The sequence below is a fragment of the Falco punctatus genome (genome assembly GCF_963210335.1).
Source record: "Falco punctatus genome assembly, chromosome: 13".
NCBI lineage: Eukaryota > Metazoa > Chordata > Aves > Falconiformes > Falconidae > Falco > Falco punctatus.
Window position 1 is genome coordinate 26,075,754 of NC_137593.1, and position 19,799 is coordinate 26,095,552.

At 44.9% G+C, this 19,799-nt stretch overlaps 1 protein-coding gene across 1 annotated transcript in view; it reads left to right on the forward strand.

The window, feature by feature from the left end:
* The window catches only part of HS6ST1 (heparan sulfate 6-O-sulfotransferase 1), a 201,737-nt gene that overhangs the window by 170,892 nt on the left and 11,046 nt on the right, over positions 1-19,799 (forward strand). The gene's annotated exons all lie outside the window — the stretch shown is intronic.

Consider the following 19,799-nt stretch of genomic DNA (forward strand, 5'->3'; position numbering starts at 1 on the left):
TGGACTCAATGATCTCAAAGGTCTTTTCCAACCTAAATGGTTCTATGATTCCAAGATGAAAGGGCAAGCCAAAAGCAGGCTGCCTTGCTGCATTGCCCAGTTGGGTTGGGCTGCTCTGGAACCCAGAGGCACATGAACTTCAGCAAAGGTTTGAGTCACCATGATTCACCATGACTGCTGGTGTTCACTGTTGCAACCAGGAAAAAGTCCTTCCGGAGTCCCAGCATGAAAGTGAAGGGCACAGTCAGGAAAGGGAAGAAGCAAAAAATACGGATTACTTAGTGGCTGCATTTTCAAAAGCAGCCAGGTAATTTGGGAGCCGAAGTTCCCACGAAGAGCATTGAGAATCATCTTTCTCATAGATGATTTTAAAGTGTTGCCATCCTGCTGTTCAAAAAATTGGCTTTTGTTCAACATGGGTGCCCTCAGGAAGCCCACTGTAACATCCACCTCCTTCAGCTGAAAAATCTGGCAGAAGAAGAGGGCCTACAGTGTTTTGAAAGGCAAGTAGGCTTCCAGTTTATCAATATAAAAGCTGGGAGTTACTGCTGCGTTATCTGAGCCAAAAAATACTCAGTGGAGTGTTACACCAGTAATCTCAGGCTGTACTTAATGTGCACCATAGCAAGGGTTAAATGAACTGGAAAGCTCATAGAAAAATGCTCATACAGTGCAGTTTTTGTTTATGCTGAAATGTTCCCATATGTTTCAGTTAATGCAGAACATAATTGGGTCTGCCTTGGGATGGAGATATTTTTCTTACACGATTTATCCATTAATGGGGGGGGGGGGGGGGGAAGTCCACTTCACCAGAAATGGCTTCCTTTCCGTTTTAGCCAAAAACCCACAGTGCAACATCTCCACCCTTCTCTCTTCCCCTTAGCGCGTTCATTCTCCTCTCCAAAATATTCCGCCTTTCTGCAGTGAAATAACCTGGTGGAACACTTTCAAACATGAGGTAAAATAGTTCTGCTCTAAATTAGCTTCCAGTTAATGTATTTCCTGGCTCAATTTGCTCAGCAGCTCACATTGCACATGGATGTTCCTAAATTGGAAAATGGTATGTGTAAAAGTTTTCTTGTGTTTTTGTGTGTATGTTGCTTCAAAGTCAGGATTTCTGGTTTTGATTTTAGTACCTCAAAGTAACAGGAATGAATTGTGCTTGACATTAATTACATCCTTCTGCCTGCTTTATTATTATTAGAATAAACAAGCTACTGATTTGAGGGAGAGAAAAGTCCACAAGGTGTTTGAGGTCTTTATTTCCTTTTCCTTTGGTAAACTTCCAGTAATTTAGCTTGTCTAATTTGCTGCTGGAAACCTGCTGCTGGGAGTGCTCATACCTGAGAGAGAATAAAATTAGTGAGCTGCAAGGAAAATTTCCGTAATGAAATGAGAAGCAGGGAAAAATTGGCTTTGTCTGTTTGCTTCTTGTGTGTGAATGTGCACAAAAAGCAGAAGGAATATTGATTGCCTGAAAGCAAGACAGTGAGCTACGCTTGAAACTGGATGCTCAGTGATGTTTGGTGGTATAATCAGTCTGTTAGACATTATGCCATGTCTCAGCACCAGGCGGACTATGCTGCATATACCTTCCGCTGCCCCTCCCAGCAGAGACAGAAGTCTTGTGGTGCTAACTGGTCTGCACTGGTGTGAGGCTGGGCACTTACAGCAGTGCGGTTGATGACTGAATTATCATCGCAGCAGAGGGGAACCCTGTTGCATCCTGGAGTCTTTATTGTGGCTCCCCAGTGTTACTTTAAAGGAATTGGAGTGGGTTTCTCCGCATGCTACCACTGATCCCCTGGTGCTTTATTGGCCCACAGGAGCCCCTGCCAGCCCATAAACTTAAGCCAACTTTTGTACTATTGCCATTTACTACTAGGCATAACGCAAATTTGGGATCAGTGGCATTTGGCAGCTACCTCTGGCCCTTTCTTGACCTGTACTATGCATTTCTTGGTTGTAGCCACAGATGTGCCGTAGTGCTTGGAGGCAGAGGAGGTCAGTGATCGGTCGTGTTTCACAGTGTACAAATGCTTTATACCAAATGACAGTCCCAGGAGCAATTATGTTGCTTGACTTTTGAACCAGTGTGTTTCCAGTGTATCAAGACTGGTGCCACTTGTGAGAAAAAGCCCCCCATTCGATTTGAGAGAGATTCGTTTGTTTCACTAGAGACCACCCTGAGAAGCAGCTGCCCTGGAAGAGGCTGTCTGAGTTCCTCCTTGTGCGTGCACAGTCGCACCCCTGCACGCAGGTACACAGCTATTTTAGTGCAAGGTTGAGCTATTCATATGGGAAGAGTTCAGTAACTTCACTTGACATTTAGAAACAATGTAGTCTAATTAGTCCACTGGTTTTAGAAAGCTTCCTTTGTTCCTGTACAAACTCCCTTTCCAGATGTCTATTCTTAGTTCCACATCTTATTTGTAGTTAGCATTTGCTTACATTTAAAAATACCTATAAATAAGATTAGCAGACATGTGGGTCCACTGAGATTGCAGGTAGAATCTTATGTTAGCCCAGCAAATGCAGCCTGGTACTTGATCATCAAGCCACACCATCTTAAGCATCATTCCTTATTGCACTGGTTCTGTAAGCCAGAATATTTCCCTTCATATTTGCAAACTCTCTACATGCACTGTTTTCACCTTTGCACCACCACGTAGCTAACAAAGTGCCATTAGGGACAGAACATGGTTATCAAGCTTAATTAGCAATAGTTCTATTTATGAGACACAAGACAAAGTTGAGTTCAACTGACATGCTTGTAATTATGGTGACTGTAGTGCAAACAGTTGTAAAAATGTACTAATAATACCTGAAGTCAGCAGATGTGACACTGAATACACCAGAGAGTGAATCAATCTCTTGCTGAATTGCTGCATTTCATAGCCCTGTGTGGGGGAGATCACAAGGAGCTTCTCTGCTGCCAGGGTGCTCCTGCTTGAGGAGCTTCGCATTTTGTCTCTGGCTATTTACTGTTCCTTTTTCTTTTAATTAGCACGATTCCCTCTTGCCCGGCAGTCCCAATTGCTTAAATCTTTCCCTGTCTCTTTGTAGTCTGGTCCACTGCACCCATGTGCTTACAGCCCCTTAGGGTCATCCAAAATTTATATCATAGGAGAGAAATTGCCAGCTGAGAGAGAGAAGTGTAACTGTGCAGGAGGCTGAGTGATAAATGAGATTCTAGAAGGAGGGAGGGAGAGGATATTCGTTTTTAACAGCTTCTAGATATCCTAAAATAGACCAGAACTGGGCCACAGCGACCAGAAATCATGACTGCTCACTGATGAACAGAGGCATCACTGCTGTGAAAGAAGGAGGTTTGGCAGAGGACACCTCCTGCAGCTTTCGTGTAGTTACTAGAGCGAATGACTTGGAGCTGGAAGGGTCCTGGGTTCTGCTGCCAGAGCACTTGGAGTTAAGCAGAATGAGGTCAGCTTAATGTGGCGGAATTTTTCAGCTGGTCCGGTGGTTTTCCAGGGACCTGAGTCAAATTTTCTGAATGCATGAATCTGGCAATTCATAAATCTTTTGGCTTTTATAACCATCAGCCGCAAACAGTATAAAACCCACTTTGCATGTGCATGTGGACAGGAGGGAATGTAGGGTCAGTAGATGCCACATGAATGGACAGAGAGACTCTGGTGTTTTCATGGCAGAGCGCTGACTGAACCAAGTAAAAAGGCCTCACCTTTCTACTAAGGCTTTTATTTTCTGCCTTTTAGTTTCTTAGTGAATTAGCAGGGGAGAAGTGTTTAGTTTTCCTGGCTGCTGTTGAACAGTGGGGAGTCCCCAGTGCTTCTGCTGAAGGCAATGACATCAGCAGAGTCCCAGCTGACAAACCGGGCACGGACAGTTGAAATTGTGATAATGGCAAATAAGACGTAATTCTGGGGAGAAAACAGTATCTGGCTCCCTAAACAAGGCTTGACAATCACTTCTTTCACAAATTGTCCTTCCAAAGGATGTGTGTCACTCTGCTGAAGTGTAAGGTATGGGATATGTTGTTTTGTGGCAATCCCTTACAGCCTGATCCCTCCGTCATGCTAGCAGGACACCTGCCTGGAGCATCCCACAGCTCTCCTCCTGCCCATCAAAACCACAGCCCAGGGTGGCTGGGGCACCCCTGGAGGTCAGGACTAACTGATTATCCCACCTGGATAAGAGTTCCTGGATCTGACGGTGTAGACATAGCCTAAGAGAACTGGTGAGGGCATAGAAAGAAAGCAAAGTAGCCCAAGCTGGTATTTTTCAAAAGCTCTTTCTTTGAACTTGAATTGGGAGGGGTCTGCATGTCCTCAATAAAACACACCTTCCCTTTTTTCAGGAAGGTGATACCGCCACCGGGGTCCTCTTTGTCCCTTTCTGAGAAAGGCCCAGCATTGAAACAACCTGGAGATAAAAGTTCCTACTTTACCTAGAGATTATTCTTCTAAATTAGGGTTTGGGCAGAAATGGCAGTATCACGTGTGATCGTTGTATTGTGTAATGGTGTAATTGGTTCTGTCTGCCCCTCTTCCGTGGTTCTTAACTGGTTTTCTTTTCTGCTCTGCTCTTCTCACTGTTGCTGCTCCAGCGTGGGTCATCAGCAGGGTCAGCGTGTCCCTGCCCTGGCGTGAGTCCTCTGTGGGCCAGTCCCTCAGGGATGTCCCTCCTTCGAAGAGTGTGTCTCCAGCCCCATGTGCCCTCAGCAGTCTGTCCCTCCCTGTGTCTCCTCGGGCTTTTCTCCTTGTTTCCCCACATGTCCTCCCCTAGCAGTTGTCACTCTTTCATAAGAGAGCTCATATGCAGCATTTTCTTTTGTCTTCAAGGAAGGCATTTGGCAGGCAGGCAGGTGAGGTGTGATCCAAAATCCCTAGGAGCCAGTGCAAATCTTTCCTTTGAGTTCAGCAAGCTTTGGATCTTGCCATTATGGAACGAAGATTTGGCAGAAGAATGCATGGAGTAGTTGTGACTAAGAGTCAGGCAGAAAGATTTCAGCACATCAACAGTGGCTGGAACAGCTTAAGATGAGTGCGACAGGCCAGGCACGGGAAGGCAGACAGAATGGGAAACGTCAGCACTGGTGCCCAGAAAAACATCTGTAACGACAGCAGTTCTCCGGCCGAGTACAGGCATATTCGGTCTATTAAAAGTGACAGTTGACCTCTGAGGTGTTCAGCTTTCAGCCGGCAACAAGGCCAGGTATGTTTGTAATTCATCCGTATTAGTGGTAATCATTGGAAAAGTTCTTGTTTCCCACTTTGGAATTAAAGCAGTTTTTTCAGTAAGACCTGCAAAAATCTTATCCACAGAAAGAAAAAGGAAAGGTAGGATCATAGTAGATGCAGGTCTAAAAATAAAACTTTTGGATGGTAACATACGCAGCTAACTTCACCCCAGATACTCACCGAAAAGAGAATTAATCGTGTAATTTATAGCCAGAACACCCCCTCCTGCACAAGCTGGTTATAAAAGAGAAAATGTCTAATATTTTTAATTTTACCTCTTCACAAGGGAAGCCTTTTGTTCTACAACCAGATTGACCTGATGGTGAACTCAAGGCTGATACGTTTGATACTCTAATTTTGCAAGTTTAATGTAGCAAATTTAATCAGATTTAAACTTAACAAATTTAATCACAAGTCATTTCGAGCTCCTCTTTTCCTGCCTTCCTTCCTTGTCCTCCCTATCCTGACATCTGGATTATTCCGAGTTTTTCTCCCAGAATATTTTGCTGCTCCTCAAGGCTTATACAGATGAGAATCAGTGTTTAGAGAAAATCTGTGTATTGACCAGGGATGAATAAAACTGCAGATGGAGCTATCTGTTATCAGGGATAACCAGGAACTTTCTGATGAAGGGGAAGGGTAGTAAAATGTATTGCAGCTTCTTTGGGTTAAAAAATTGGAATGTGATTCATAAGTCTGCCATCCACCATCTTCAGTATCCAATCTCGACTCACTTCAGCTTTTACAGGCTCTCAGATGATGAGAACGACACAAGGCACGTCTCTTTGTAAGGGACTTTTGGCATCCGATTTCTGTAAGTGGCATCAGAAGCCTCATCCAGAGTTTTGTGTGTTTGAGGTATTAACGGGCATTTTGCTCTTAGATGCAAATAATTTCCCTTTTCTCTGAGACTGAGTACTCTATAAGGAAAAAAAACCCCACCATTTCTTTTAAATTCCTCACAAAATATAATCCCATAATTTTCCAAGTCACATGCACAACACAGGTATTGCGTGAAGTATGTTTGGATTTTGCTATAAGTAACTTCAGCTCAGGCTGAATTCCAGGTTCCATTCAGGAAAGTGATCTCATATTGTAAGGGACTTAAGCATGTACTTTTCTGTTTTCTGGAGCGGTATTAAGGATTGGCCCAAAAATATGTCAATAAGGGGAATCTTCTTCCTATGTATTTGAAACACAATATAATATGTATGATACATGTTCCCATATAACAAGAAAAAATGTAGTTGCTATTCATCAGAACGAGGATCTGAGACTGCATTTCATTCTGATTTAGGATCATGTCCAGAATCGTGTCTAGAGTCAGGTTACTAGCGAACAGCTTTAGAATTGGAAGTTGGCGTTAGAGTGTTTTCAGACCAGTGCAATTTCCTGTCCTCTTCCCTGTTTTTCCCTCTATTTTCTTCTTGCTTTTGGTTACAGTTACAATTTTTCTGACTAATCCTGTCACTGTGTTCTTGTTCACCGGAGGGATGACTGATGAGTCATGGAAGTCTTTCTGCAGCCCCTGCAGGAGCTCGCACCTCCCTACCCTCAGCTGTGAGGTGTTGCCAAGCTAGTGCTCACACAGGGAACATCCTGAAGCGGTGGGGTTGATATCTGAATTATTCTGGGCTTTCATGCTTTTGTCAAGGGGAGTCAGCTGCCTCACATTGGCTTCTAAAGCAAAATAAAACTGATGTCTCCGGTCCTTCAGTGACAAAGGAAAAATAAAGTTGACTGGGACATTTCACTGCCGGTGGAGCCGCACCTCCGCTGACTTCATTGGAATGAAGAGACACAGACAGCAGGAGCCTGCTCCTGCTCCTGCTCCTGCTCCTGCTCCTGCGTGTATCATCAGGGCCTCCTCGGCAGTGTGGGAGGGTGCCGGGCACCGCAGTTACATTTGCAGAGAGCCAGGAGCTAACGTTCATGTGGCACAAGTAGCTGGAGTCTAAATCTGCTGGTTTCAAGCTGAATTACAGCTCTTCAGGGATGGTGCAGCTTCCCAGTGGCACGGAGGGAGAACAGGCGCTTCCATAATGCAGAGCACTCTGCCATAGATCGTAACCAGCTCACAAGAGTAAAATCCTGAAAGGGGTCCTGAAAATGTTTGCCTGACAGTCCAGACACAAGCATAGCTGTCTGTCTGAAAGACCAGCGCTGTCCTTTGATGTTTCTTGTGCTTGATTACGGGGGACTGTGCAGGAAAGGCAGGAAAGTCTCCATCTGTCAGAATTATTAAAAATATCTCTTTGAGAAGGAAGATCTTTACCCAGAGGAGGTGAACTTTGTCTTGCAGGATGGAGGAGACCAAAACCAGGCCTAACATACAGAAAGAGAAGGACTTCAGGAGGACAGATATGTGTCAGATCCAACAATAAACAGAAAATCCCAGTTATCTTTAATTAAGTCTCTTCCTGTCCAGTCTACGGGAAGTAGGTCCCATGGCAATTACAGAAAGGAAGTAAGCCAGTGCCTCCACTGTTAATTTAGTGTCCTTCTGGGACAGATGGAGAGTGCTGTTGTGCATCTGCCCTGCTATCAGGCTTTATCCCACAGGCAGGTTCTGGCTCTTCTCAGCACCTCCGAATGTGCCCTGAAGCCTTGTCCTGCAGCCAGGGGCACTGGAGCATCCCCCCCCTCCCCCCCCCCCCCCCCCCCCGCAGAGAGACACAGGAGGCTGAGGCAGAGCAGGGACCCTGCCTGGAAGATGGGAACTGGGAGAAGTGCCTGCTCAGCCCCAGCTGGTGCCTGCTACCAAACAGCTGTCAAGCAGCAATGGAAAAACCATGCAGCGTCTGTTTTCCAGAGGAGAGCCATGCTCGTGAGCCACGGTGCGCAAGGGCTAAAATCTCTTGGTTCAGACATATGTTGCAAGAAATGAGCAAAGCTAAAGTAAACTGTTTACACAGAGGTGAGCATCTGCTGATGGCTGATATACACAGGCAAAATGAGTCTCTGTTTGAAAATGGCCTCGTTTTGCCCTCGCCTGCCTTGTTTTTATATAGTGGAATAACTGACTCTTCAGCAAGGCAGAAGGCTCCGCTACTTAGGCTTCCACAGTGCATTTTCTCTTCCAAACAATGTTTGCTGCCCCAAGAGCCTAATTATCACCTAAGAGATGTTAACAGACAGATCATTGAAACTTCCAAAAGGTTTTGATCAAATACAAGCAAGATGTAGTTTGTATTTTGCTGCCCTGTATTCCAGGAGCAGCTGGTCTCCTGAGGTAGTAAAGTGTGGACTAAGTTAATGAATTTAAATATGCTTCTGTTAGATCTTTTAATCATGAATGTAATTGCATCTGGTAGTCTTTTTAATTTTTAAATATAGAGTATGTGATTGGATTTCTTTTTTTTTCTTTCTTTCTTTTTCTTTTTCAAATCTATTGCTACTGTTCCTCCCTTCAGGGAATTCTCCAGAAGGAAGACCTTGTCTTCCCAGAGTGAGCATTGTGAATCTTTACTGTACTGATTCTTTCAAAATTAATTTTCTGTATTAGCAATCCCTTTTTGTCCCTTCCTACAACTGCTTCTGCCTTTGTTATGTCTGGCATAAGGAGGATACACATGTAGTAACAGGTACACCAAGCCCAAGCGTGGAGTGGGAGGAATTTACCTTTGGTTTTCTCTGTCTCTGATACATGCCTTTCATTACAGCTCTGGCACTTGGCTCTAGGCTGACTGGAATAACAGGATGCACAACAAGCATCAGCCCAGCTTCTCAGAAAGACTAACACGGGGAATTTGAACCCCAGTACCTGTGTCCCACAGCCTTCCCACAACCAGCTGAGAGATGTCGCTTTTCTGTGTTTGAGCTAATTGGTAATAAAAAACATCATCAGGCTAAACGGAGCAAACAAAGGAAGCGGTGCTGGCAGTTCCTGTGATGCTGAAAGCTTTCCAGATCTCTTGCTTTTGCACACACCCTTTCTTTGGGATGAAAAAATTAACTATGCCAAGCTGAGATCCCACAAAGTATCCAAAGAAACAGATTGCAATGACCCTGCTACCCTCCAGCTCCCATTGGCAAAATTCTCAAAGAAAAGATGGATTCTTATGTGAAGAGGCAGTCGGGGGATTGAGCAGCCCAGGGCTGTGGGATATGGAGCCTCATATCACAAGAGCACCAGCTCTCATCCATCCCAGGTTGGTAGTGACCGAAAGCCTCCCAAAGCTCAGCGGTTTGCTCAAGTACCTGCAAGACCTAGCGGGCTCAGCCCAGCAGATCCCGGTGGGCAGAGAACTTACACAGCATGCTCTAGGGGTGTAGATTGCTACATTCTTATTGCAAAATTTACCTAACACAAGAAACTTTTTTCTCTGCGGTAATTGTTTTGACAGAGAGACTAAGCACATGCCTGCATTCAAAATGTGGTTATTTCAGTAGAGCCGTGCTGATAAACCCCTTTTGGAAGAGAATTCACACGGGCAAGCATTCCTCTGTCTCTATAACTTAACCCATTTCCCTGGACAGAGTAAGTTATACCCACGACTGTATATATAGCTACCCACAGCTTTTTGCTGGCATTGCTATTTGGCTGACAAGGTTCTTTTATTATTTACTTCTCGCAGTACAGCTCTGCCAGCAAAACTTTTCCATGTAACCTAAGCCTGTGAGGGAGAAAACTCCTGAGGTGACTACAAAACGTCACCTCTGAAAAATTTTCTCTTTGTTTTGGGGCCGTTTTGGGGTGTTTCCAGTTTTTTCCCGGGTTTTGGTGGATTTTTTAATTTTTTTGAACACCTTCGTAGTCAAGCCTGAGGCAGAGACTTAAGCAAAAGGCTCTATACGTACAGAATTGTAATCTCACAATACAAACCCCAGTGTGCAACATCCCCTGCAGGCCAGGGCGCACTTTGTGTGCAGTGTCTGTGCAAACAGTGAATATGCACTGTTAAACTGGAAATGCCAATACCAGTGGCAAGTACTGGAAGTCCCTCTGGAAAGAAAGTGGAGCGTGCAGGGAACTGCCTTGGGAGGATGCACTTGTGTCGACCCTTGTACTTGGTTATGCCACCCCATCGGAGGCTGCAGCTGGCACCCAGGTGGAGTGACTTCAGTGCAGCATGGGGGGCTGGCGGGTGGCACCTTGGCATCACCGCCGCCAGCCCCAGTACGGAAAGGGAAATATTCACTATTACTGATTCCTGTCGTCGTCCTCCCCCACCAACCCAATTAAATGAAATTATACTTGTGGCCTGAGTGCGTAAGACATAACAGATCCTACGAGAAGAAAACTATTGCCATATGGAGAGCTGTCCGTCCCTGGGGGCAGCGTGTCCCCTGCCAGTGGCACTCGGCAGCAGGCTGGGACCATCCAGCCCCACAGCCAGGCTGGCTCTCAGGGAGAGCTGCGTTTTCCCGTTGTGCTGAGATACTGGGGTGTTCCCAGGCCGCAATGGCAGGAGGAGGAATAGTCCTGCTGTGCACTGTCTTTGGAGAGATGCAGAGGGGTTTTCGGAGTTGAAAGGAGTGCTTTAGGGAACATGTGCACTTTTAAGCACATAATTAGACTTATCTTCAGTAGAGCTGCAGAAAAGCTTGGTTGCCTTTCAGCTGGCTAGGCCACCTCCAGAGTCCTTCAGATGGAAGGCAAGGCACTAACACTGGCCTGTATTTAAAAAAAAAAAAAAAAAAAGTCTCTCAAGGATTTATTAATAAAAAAGCTGCTTTTCAAAATCACATTCAACACATAGCCGCTTTTCTGGTAGTCCTAAGTGCTTCTGCTGGGCACAGGGCAAGGGATCTCCTTTAACACCCTTGGAAGCAGCAGAACCATGGTTTGTTAGGGTGTGATATCCCTTCTACGCAGTCCAGGGGTCCTGTCCCAGCAAAATACCCACTTGATATTTCATTGGACCTTACATTCACTTGGATTTGCTAACTCTTTCACCCTCATAATGTACTGCTCTGAGGGATCACCCAGCATCTGAAGTTCTGAAGACTCAGATGTCCCTCCAAAGACCCAAACCATGAGTCTGATTTGTGGATTCCTGTAATGAAAAATAGCTTTGCTATTCCTTGCACCTCTCTGGCAGCGCCTGGGCCAGGTCACTGTCAGAGGCAGGGTGCTGGCTGGCCTAGGCAGATCAGGGATGGATTTGGAGCAGACCTTTCCAGCACTGCTCAGCTAATGAACTTTGCAGTCTTTGTTAGCTTCCTCCGTATGGTGATTCCCTTAGGAGAGGGATTGTTTCTGTGGCCTAGCCCATCACTTTGACAGTTCCTGCTGGGTGTTTCTGTACGCCAGCTTTAAATGAACTGTGGCTGCTGAGGCTGGCAGAGAGTACTAGTGCTGCTGGTATAAAATACCTGCACCTTGTACTGTGCATATTGTGCATTTTCCTTTTCTTTTAAGAAACACCATGACCACAAGTGTTAATTGCAGGTCAGCTCATACTGTGTTGCTTTCAGGCTCAAGCAAAAGAAGTTGAAACCAAGAATTCACCTTCTGTTTTCAGATCAGTAATAGGTGAACAAAGTGAGTAGTGATGCCCATGAAGTCTCCAGTTGTGCTGCCAGGAAGGGCTGGTATGGGTCACAGTGACAGCATAACGAGTAGCACCTTCTTCAGCAGGCTGCAGCCCGTCCCACCTGCCTCAGCACAGCTTCTGGGGTGCTCCTAAGAGCAAACTGGGAGCGTGTCCTTAGGTCTGACCCTGGAAGCTGTGCCACCTGCAGAATGCACTGCAGCACTGGTTTCTTGATGCTGGCGCGGCCTCTGTGAGATCAGTTGCTTTTTGCTACATACCCTTTGATGGATTCATTGCGTATGGCTTTTAGTAATGTCTTGATTTCTCAGGAAATAAAGTGTTTTAGACAGAAGCCAGGCATCTTGTTACTCCTGCCAACTGGCAAGGGACGTGCGTGTGTATATGCATATAGCTATTTGGTGTTTAATAATTGAACCTGGATGTATCAAGGTTGGCAGCACGTCTTTCAGCTTTGAAGACAGGGCATTGTTATAGGAAAATGGGATGTTTTCCTGTGCTGAAGACAGATTTTTCTTCCCCAACTAATCCTGGTGTCTGCAGCTGCTGTCTAGATATCACCTCCTAAAAGGCAGGGAATGAACTTCTGAACATCTGTAACAGCTACGTTAAGTGGCGTGGTTTATTGTAGAATTATGGATGATGATGGCTGGATTACTAAATTGTAAATCAATCAAAGGCATTCTGATGATATTCTAAACCATGAGAGAGAGGCTCATGCAGGAAGAGACAGTGATTTATTGCACCAACTGGTAACACATTCATCCCCAGTCATTTTTATTTATCATTATTTTGAAAAGATTTCAACCCTTCATAAAAGTGAATAAAAAAAGAATCTGTAATGATGATAAATTTTTGCTGTAATGAAAATTGACACTCCTGCACTTTGATTTCTGGTGCTAGGAAAGTGGAGAATAAGGAACTTAAGACACACAAACTTCACAAAAAAATTAGTTGAACAATTGCCTTTGTTTAAGTGTCTTTTACGAGCACATGAAGGGAGCTTTTTCCTTTTTATTTTTAAATCTACTGCTATGAAAGTCTCTCACACTAGCTGTAGTTTTAAACCATTGGTACCCAGGATTTTGAATGCTTAGCAAGTCATCCATTTCCAAGGCATTAGCAACACAGACAGGATTTATTTCAATCTCTGCAGTTGATTCTTTGATCCCAGGCTTGCTTAAGTGCATTCCAGTGCAATTAATTAGAAAAACAGTATAAGGCAGTGGCAACTCCAAGTGATCTTAAATGTAAAAGTGACTGATTAGTAGCTCTGCTTTCTTGAGGATTATCTATTTGTTGCTTGACAGCATCTGGTATTCCTGAGCGAGGGAGAGTCAGTTAATTGAGAAGAGGGAGCTTTGGTACTCTTTGTTAAGTCACTAATATGACTATTCACGAGAAAAGCGGCAGTGTGGGAACCTCTCCCAGCACTAATTTTAAGAAGAAACTGGGTAAATGGAAGTAGGGCGTATCTCGTGCCGTTAGGTATATGGCGGTACGTAGTTCACACTGGTTTGCTTTGCTGGGCAGTAGTTGGTCCCTTTCACTAGCAGCCCTGTGTGGCTCATTGGGGGGCTCTTCAGGAACCAGTCCCTGCAACAGCTTGCGCTGTGGCTGCCTCCAGGAATGGGTTGTGCTGCTCTTTGTGGTTTTCTTCCTTGGGATGTCTTGTTTCTTGATTTGCCCGGGCTGGTTGAAAACTATAATGTTTACTTATATGCCCAGGACATGTCAATCTAGTTTCAAAATTCTGTGAATCTCAATTCTGTTTCCTGAGTCTTCCCCCTCCGATCAATAAAAGTAGCCATCCATCAATTTTTGATTGGAACGAGACTGATCCACGAGCAACTCACGGGTGTCTGTATGGCAGCTGCAGCTGCCTGACACAAATATCGCAACCCTTTTGGCTGAGACAGGCAGTTGCCAAGGAATTCAATTGTCCTGCATAAGCGATCAATATCTGCTCCTCTGACTACTCTTGCTCCCTTAATCTTTCTGTATGGTTTCTTTATAATTTAATCTTCTTCAAGGAGACAAACTTCCCATCTGTCATGCTGTTGCACTTTTCTTCAATCTTTCTTGAATCTCATTGCCAGTGGAGCTCCTGTGATTCACAAGACAAGCTGGCTTACCATTCAAAAGAAAATGCAAATTCCAGCCTATCTACTTTGTTTGCAGCTCATTTGGATAAATATCTTTGCATATTGCATAGTTAGTTCTGCTTTGTCTTTGCGCTATTTCAACTTGCTTCTGATTTTCTTTTTTCTGTGTCGCAATATCCCAGTTCTTTCTTCTGCATCCTGAAGTGAGCAGGAATCAGATGCAGAAATCCTGCTTTATTAGGTAAAATATGCACTCGTTTTATTCATTGTATGCATCTTGACCTCTGGAGAGGCTGAATCCCTGGCATTCTCTCTCTTCCCAGGGCAAAGACAGTACAAAGCTGTGCAGATTTCCGTGCAGAACCAGTGCATCTCAGTCCTGATGATGAGGGGGAGACTTGAAAGTTCGAGCTCCCTGATAACATGGCAGCCTGCACTGGCAGTTTATTAAGGGACAGCACTTATCCCCTGGAGCTAGAATGACACCCCAAATGTTTTCCACTTGAACTGTCTAGTTCTGGGGTGAAAACGGCTGTCTTACATTACCTATCTAGTGCAAATTGGTCTCTGACACAGAGATGAAAAGTTCAGTGTCTCATTGCAAATGTCTTGGTACTCTTCAGGGGTTGATTTGTTTCTTGCTTGACTCTAATGCAGCTAACATACAGGGAGAAACTGAAAAAAAAGTAGGGGCTACAGTACTCTTCCAGCAAATATTGTATAGTAAATATGGCTGTAATGTGTTACAAAAGTCTGTGTTTTGTGTAATGCTAAAATCAGTAAAAATGAAGGTCTCTGTGATAGAGCAAATAAGTGAGGGGAATGAAAATTTTTCTTATGGGGAACAGCAGGTTTTTTACATCCTGAAATTTCCGACCTTGGTGACAGCAGGGGCAATAATAAAAGCAAAAGAATGCAAAGAATAGGCATGGGTTGCAGTCCACATTTCTACCGTCTGTCCTCTGCCAGCACTGATGTAATCCTTCTGGCAGTGAAACTTTCCATTGCAGTCTGTCAGCATTCAGATGTGCTATTGATTAGTCGGTTTACTAAGGTCACTTAGGAATCACAACAAACCTCCTGGAACCTGGGAAAGGTAATAAATCAAAGGTACTTGATTTGTAACTTGCCGTCATTTTTGGTGCCTTGCTTCAGTAGAAGACAGCAGTCAACACTTCCTAAAGCGCTTGATATAAGGAAGGTTATGATGGCAAAAGAAAGCACTTGTTTATAAATGGTGTGAGTAACATAAGCTTTTAATGGGTCCTAGAGGAGTCCAAGGCTCCAGAGGGCTCTGGAATGCCTTCTTCTCCACCCCCAACTGCTCCCCTCTCCCTGACCCCCACTTTTTTTTCCCAGCCCTTTGGCCAATTTTCATCACATCTGTCATTTTGAAAAATGAACTGGTGGCTCACTCCTAAGGTTCGTAACATGTTGTGTATCTTTTTTTAGATTAACTTGTTTGCAAGAGACAATGCAACAGGAAATTCTTGTGCTTACACAGCAGCTCAATTCTCTTGAAAAGCAGAGATGTTAAAACTCATAGTCTGTGTGTATTCTGCTAATTGGGTATAAAACAGTCATGAGACACGAGGGTGACAGGAGCATAGTTGTTGCCTGGGTAAAAGCCTGTTAGTAGTGTATTGCTAACAAATCTGAACTGGGGCGGAGTGTGTAACAGCCTATGATGAGCACAGCAAGTATCAGTACTGCACAACACAGACACAAGGTAAAAGGATACCCTCATTTCATTTATGGAGATAATGATCCTGAAAGTGTCCATTTCTGATGGTTTCAGAGGAATTAATTACCAACCATACCCATCTCGATGCTGTATTTGATTCCAAAGATGAAATGCTCCCTTGCGTTACCATGTATGGCTCCTCCACATGGAACAGTCTGTAGCATCCCACCACTCCCAAGCTGGGTGTCAAGGCTGCACGTGTCCTCCCAACTTTTTAAGAAACCACAGTTTCACCCGTCTGCCCTGCGGGCTGACATGCATCCTTTGTACCTCCACTCCATCTCTGCAGCCTTTGCCAATATAATGCAGAAGGAGTATCTATGTAAAAAGGAATATCTACGTAATAGTATTCCAACTATTGCTTTGTAGACCTACCTTTCTTTGTAGGTCAACTTTAAATAGAGACATTTCACACCGTGCTGTTCCTGCACTGCAGCCGCTGTGTGTGCAGGGGCACGTGCAGACATTGTCACTCCTGCAAATTCCAGAATCAAGGCTGGATTGCTGCAGGGTGTCCGGATCGAGCACACAGACTGATCTTTTCCTTGGTGCCATGTCTGCAGGATTCTTCACCACCAGGCTGGAGAAGGCCTTTGCAACTGTGTTTGATTCTATCCGGTGTTTTTAAAGCTGTGACTTGGAGCCCATGCATGTCTTGGAAACACCAAAAGGGGAGCTTTTGTTTCAAGTTGTGCTGAGTGGACGGCAGGGTGGTTGATCTTCGTGTGAAATGCCTGAGCTGATGCTTGCTCTTTTGTGTCCTTCTTCATTGTCTGCTTCTGTTACCTCTTCTACTGCCTTGGCAAGACAGGTGTGTTGTGTTTGGTACACGCAGGTACACACACGCACAAGCTTCACACTCCCTGGCAGGCACTGCAATGCTGACAGCACTGACCAGTCATCGTGTGATGAAAGGCTGCATCACCAGGATTGTGAAGAATTCAAAATCCTCTACATTTTTTGAAATACACAGGGAGAAAAGAGAGATGTGACTCTTCATGCATGCCTACTCACAGTTAAATTAGGGTTTTTTTTTAACTCAGGGTTAAATAGTCCTAGTATTTTTAAGTGTATCTTTAATGAATATAACACATTTTAATTCCTACTAGAAGACAGAAATATGTAATAGATTCTGACTCTACATCTATTCAAATCCAAAAGACCAGGCTAAGTAATCTCAGGTTCATTTACACTCTGAAATCTGGTACAGACCTACTTACGACTTCAGCCGGTGTTGTAGCTGCTGGAATTAGAGTTGACTCTGTTTTTCCATTTTTAATCTGTTCTTCCCCAAGAGGTTTTTAGACTAGAATAGTTCAGGTGGAAGGGACCTGCAGCGATCATCTAGTCCAACTGCAGTTCTCCTGGGCAGGAACTGTGAACTGGAAGGGCAGCAGATAAGGCTGCAGCCCCAAAGCAATGTAAGTGTTGCCAGCTCTAGAAATGTGCTTTACTCAGGGGCTGTTGGTGCTCACACCCCGTCCTGTGTTTCAGAGGAGTTAGACAAGTCGTGTCCGCAAGGCTACACAGCTCCGAGCACCCAGCAGGCACTCAGGCACTGGGCTGCTAGGCCAGGGTCTTCCACAGACTCCAGAATACACTTGGAAACCCCTTTCTTGGGAATGGAGGAATACATGGTTGTGTTAAACTGCATTTATGCTCCCCTGGGAGAGCGGCCCTTTTCACTCCCCCATTGCCCCACGGAGGGGCTGGGGGTGCAGATCAGGTTTCTGTGGTTTCTGGGAGCTGGTGTGACATGTGAGACTCCGCATGGCATATGCCCGAGGTTAGGGTAAGCAGGCGCGTGGTTTCTGGAGCACCCCCACACTGCCTGGCATTCATACAGCAGTTTTTTGTTCAAACTCTCAAAAACAGAGCCAGGTTGTGAAAGGGAGTCGCCTCCCCACAGCTCTGCTCCGTAGCTGGACTGAAACACTGGGTTTTCCCTGCTGAAACCCACCCTTGTGTATGTAGAAACCTCCCCACTGGATTGCATCCTGCCAAGAGAGCCTGAGAGTTTAATTTGTCCATTTGGAAGGAAAGCACGTCCATTTGTCCGTAGTACCAGAGTCTTATCGCTGCATCGGGAGTTGGCCCATGGGGAAATCAGACCCTAGGCAGGGTCCCTGAGCGGTGGTCTGGAGGGTGAGCAGAGCCCGTGTAAAGGTGGGTTCTTAACATTTCAGAACATCACATCTTTTCATGCAGGAGAGTCCCAAGAGCAGAGACCATCAGGCCAAATGAACACAACTGTGCAAAACAAACGCAGTTACCAAAGCAAACACGGGCTTGTTGTAGACACCCCCCACCCCCCCTTGTTTACTGGAACAGAAAAACCTTGTATGTGTTTACGCAGTCCGAGTCCTGGCGGCTTGGCTTTGCTGTTCAGTTTCTTGGCTTTTGGTGTTTTCTGTGGCAACCTTTATTTAAACATAGGGAACAGAAGAGGTTTGTTTATTTTTATTTGGGTTTTTTTGTTTGGGGTTTTCTTTTTCTCTGACTTTTAAAAGGCTGAAGAGTTTATTGTGTGTGAAATGCAGGAAGAGTCTAAATGAACACCAGATGAGAGGAAATAGACTGAGGAGAATTAGGGCTATTTGCTACCAAAGGAAGTAATCATTGTACATATATTAAATTCCGATCTCTAACTGAGGGTTTGTTTTGTTATGCAAGAAATGTGACGGTGGAGGAAAAGGGAAATCTGTGGAGCCTTCCCAAGGCCGGGCTTTACAAGCGGGAAGCAGGTTTGGTGTGGCGGTGGCGAGCGAGGCAGGAGGCAGCTCCCACTGAAGCGAGCGGTGGGGTGAGCTGGAGAGCGTTCTGCACCCCAGAGGTCCCCACCACCGCAGAAGGTCATTTTGTGGCTTTGTGCAGAAGGGTAGAACAGTTTTTCATACACCTCTTATTTGTAGGTAACATTCAGTATGACTTTCTAATGAGGATATAAATTCCTGATAAACTTCCACCTGCCACGCTCTCAGCTCATCCATCACTGGAGACACCTGACTCACCTTTACCTGTACCTGTAAGTCACTGCAGGAACAGCTCCATCAGGATACACTGGCCGTCTGCAGTGGGGATAACCGTTACCTAATAATCCCCCTTAACTGCCTCTAGGAGGGGAGGGTCACAGTATGGGTGCTGGCTGCTCCGGTGCTTCCCAGGGTCCCTGCGGGCTGACGGCAGGGTGGGTGCACGTTTCCATGTCGCTGGTGGGAGGCGTTTTGGTGATAAACTCTGTAGGGTGAGAGCCAGGATGAATCAGATAAGGGCCCTCACAAATGATCTGAGGAGTGCGTAATACATGGGTTTGGCTTACAAAGATGCCTTAACACAGCCACCGGTTTGCATTACTACTTCTCTTAAACAAAACAGTGTTTCTCATTCCTACAAGCTGGCAGACACCCTGTTCAGTTCAGTTAATTCAGCAAGGACATAGATTTTTTTTTTATTATTTTTTTCTTCAGCTGTAGAAAAATTGTAGCCTGGGGGCATGTTGCTTTGACAGATTGGGGTTATACGGTTGAAGCTGACCTATGCAGCTTCCTTCCCCTTCCCCCTCCTGGCAGGTGGGATGAAGCATTTCTGTTTGGAAGTGGCTATCCTTATTTTGCTCTTTATCTGATGGAAGGCCACCACCACCACGGTAGTCAAGACGGACTTGTTATAGATTTTGCTTTTCCTGTGAGGGATGCTTGAAAGCTCGGTGAAGAACCTGTAGAAATAAAAAATAACGTATTTTGGCCGTGTGGGAGGGAAGCATTTAATCACAGCGAAGAATAGGGGATTTCACAGTCAAATAAGCAGTTCTTGGCAGATTTTAGAGACCAGCAGTGGGAAGTAAGAAGGGTATATCAAATAGGAGTGTAGGAAAGCATAAATGGAAATGAACTGAAGAGAGATAATAGAATCATATTTAGAATCTGTCACTTTCTCAGAATTATGTTGACTGGTTATTAGCAAAAGAGAAGGAATTGTTTTTTTAGAGGAAGAGGGGTTTCATTTCCCCTTCATTAGCTGAGGAACCTGCTGACAGGAATTAAGGCAGAATATTACTAAATGGGGGCTTCAGCCACTCCCTCACGTCTGCAAGAAAGGGTTTTTTTTTTTAACCCAGATCTCCTCAGTGACTGCATTTGCAGCATGGCCCTGAAAAAAAAAAAAAAAAAAAAAGAAAAGAAAAGAAAAAAAAATAAACAAGAAAACCTCTCTGCTGGCAAAACTAAGGCTGCTT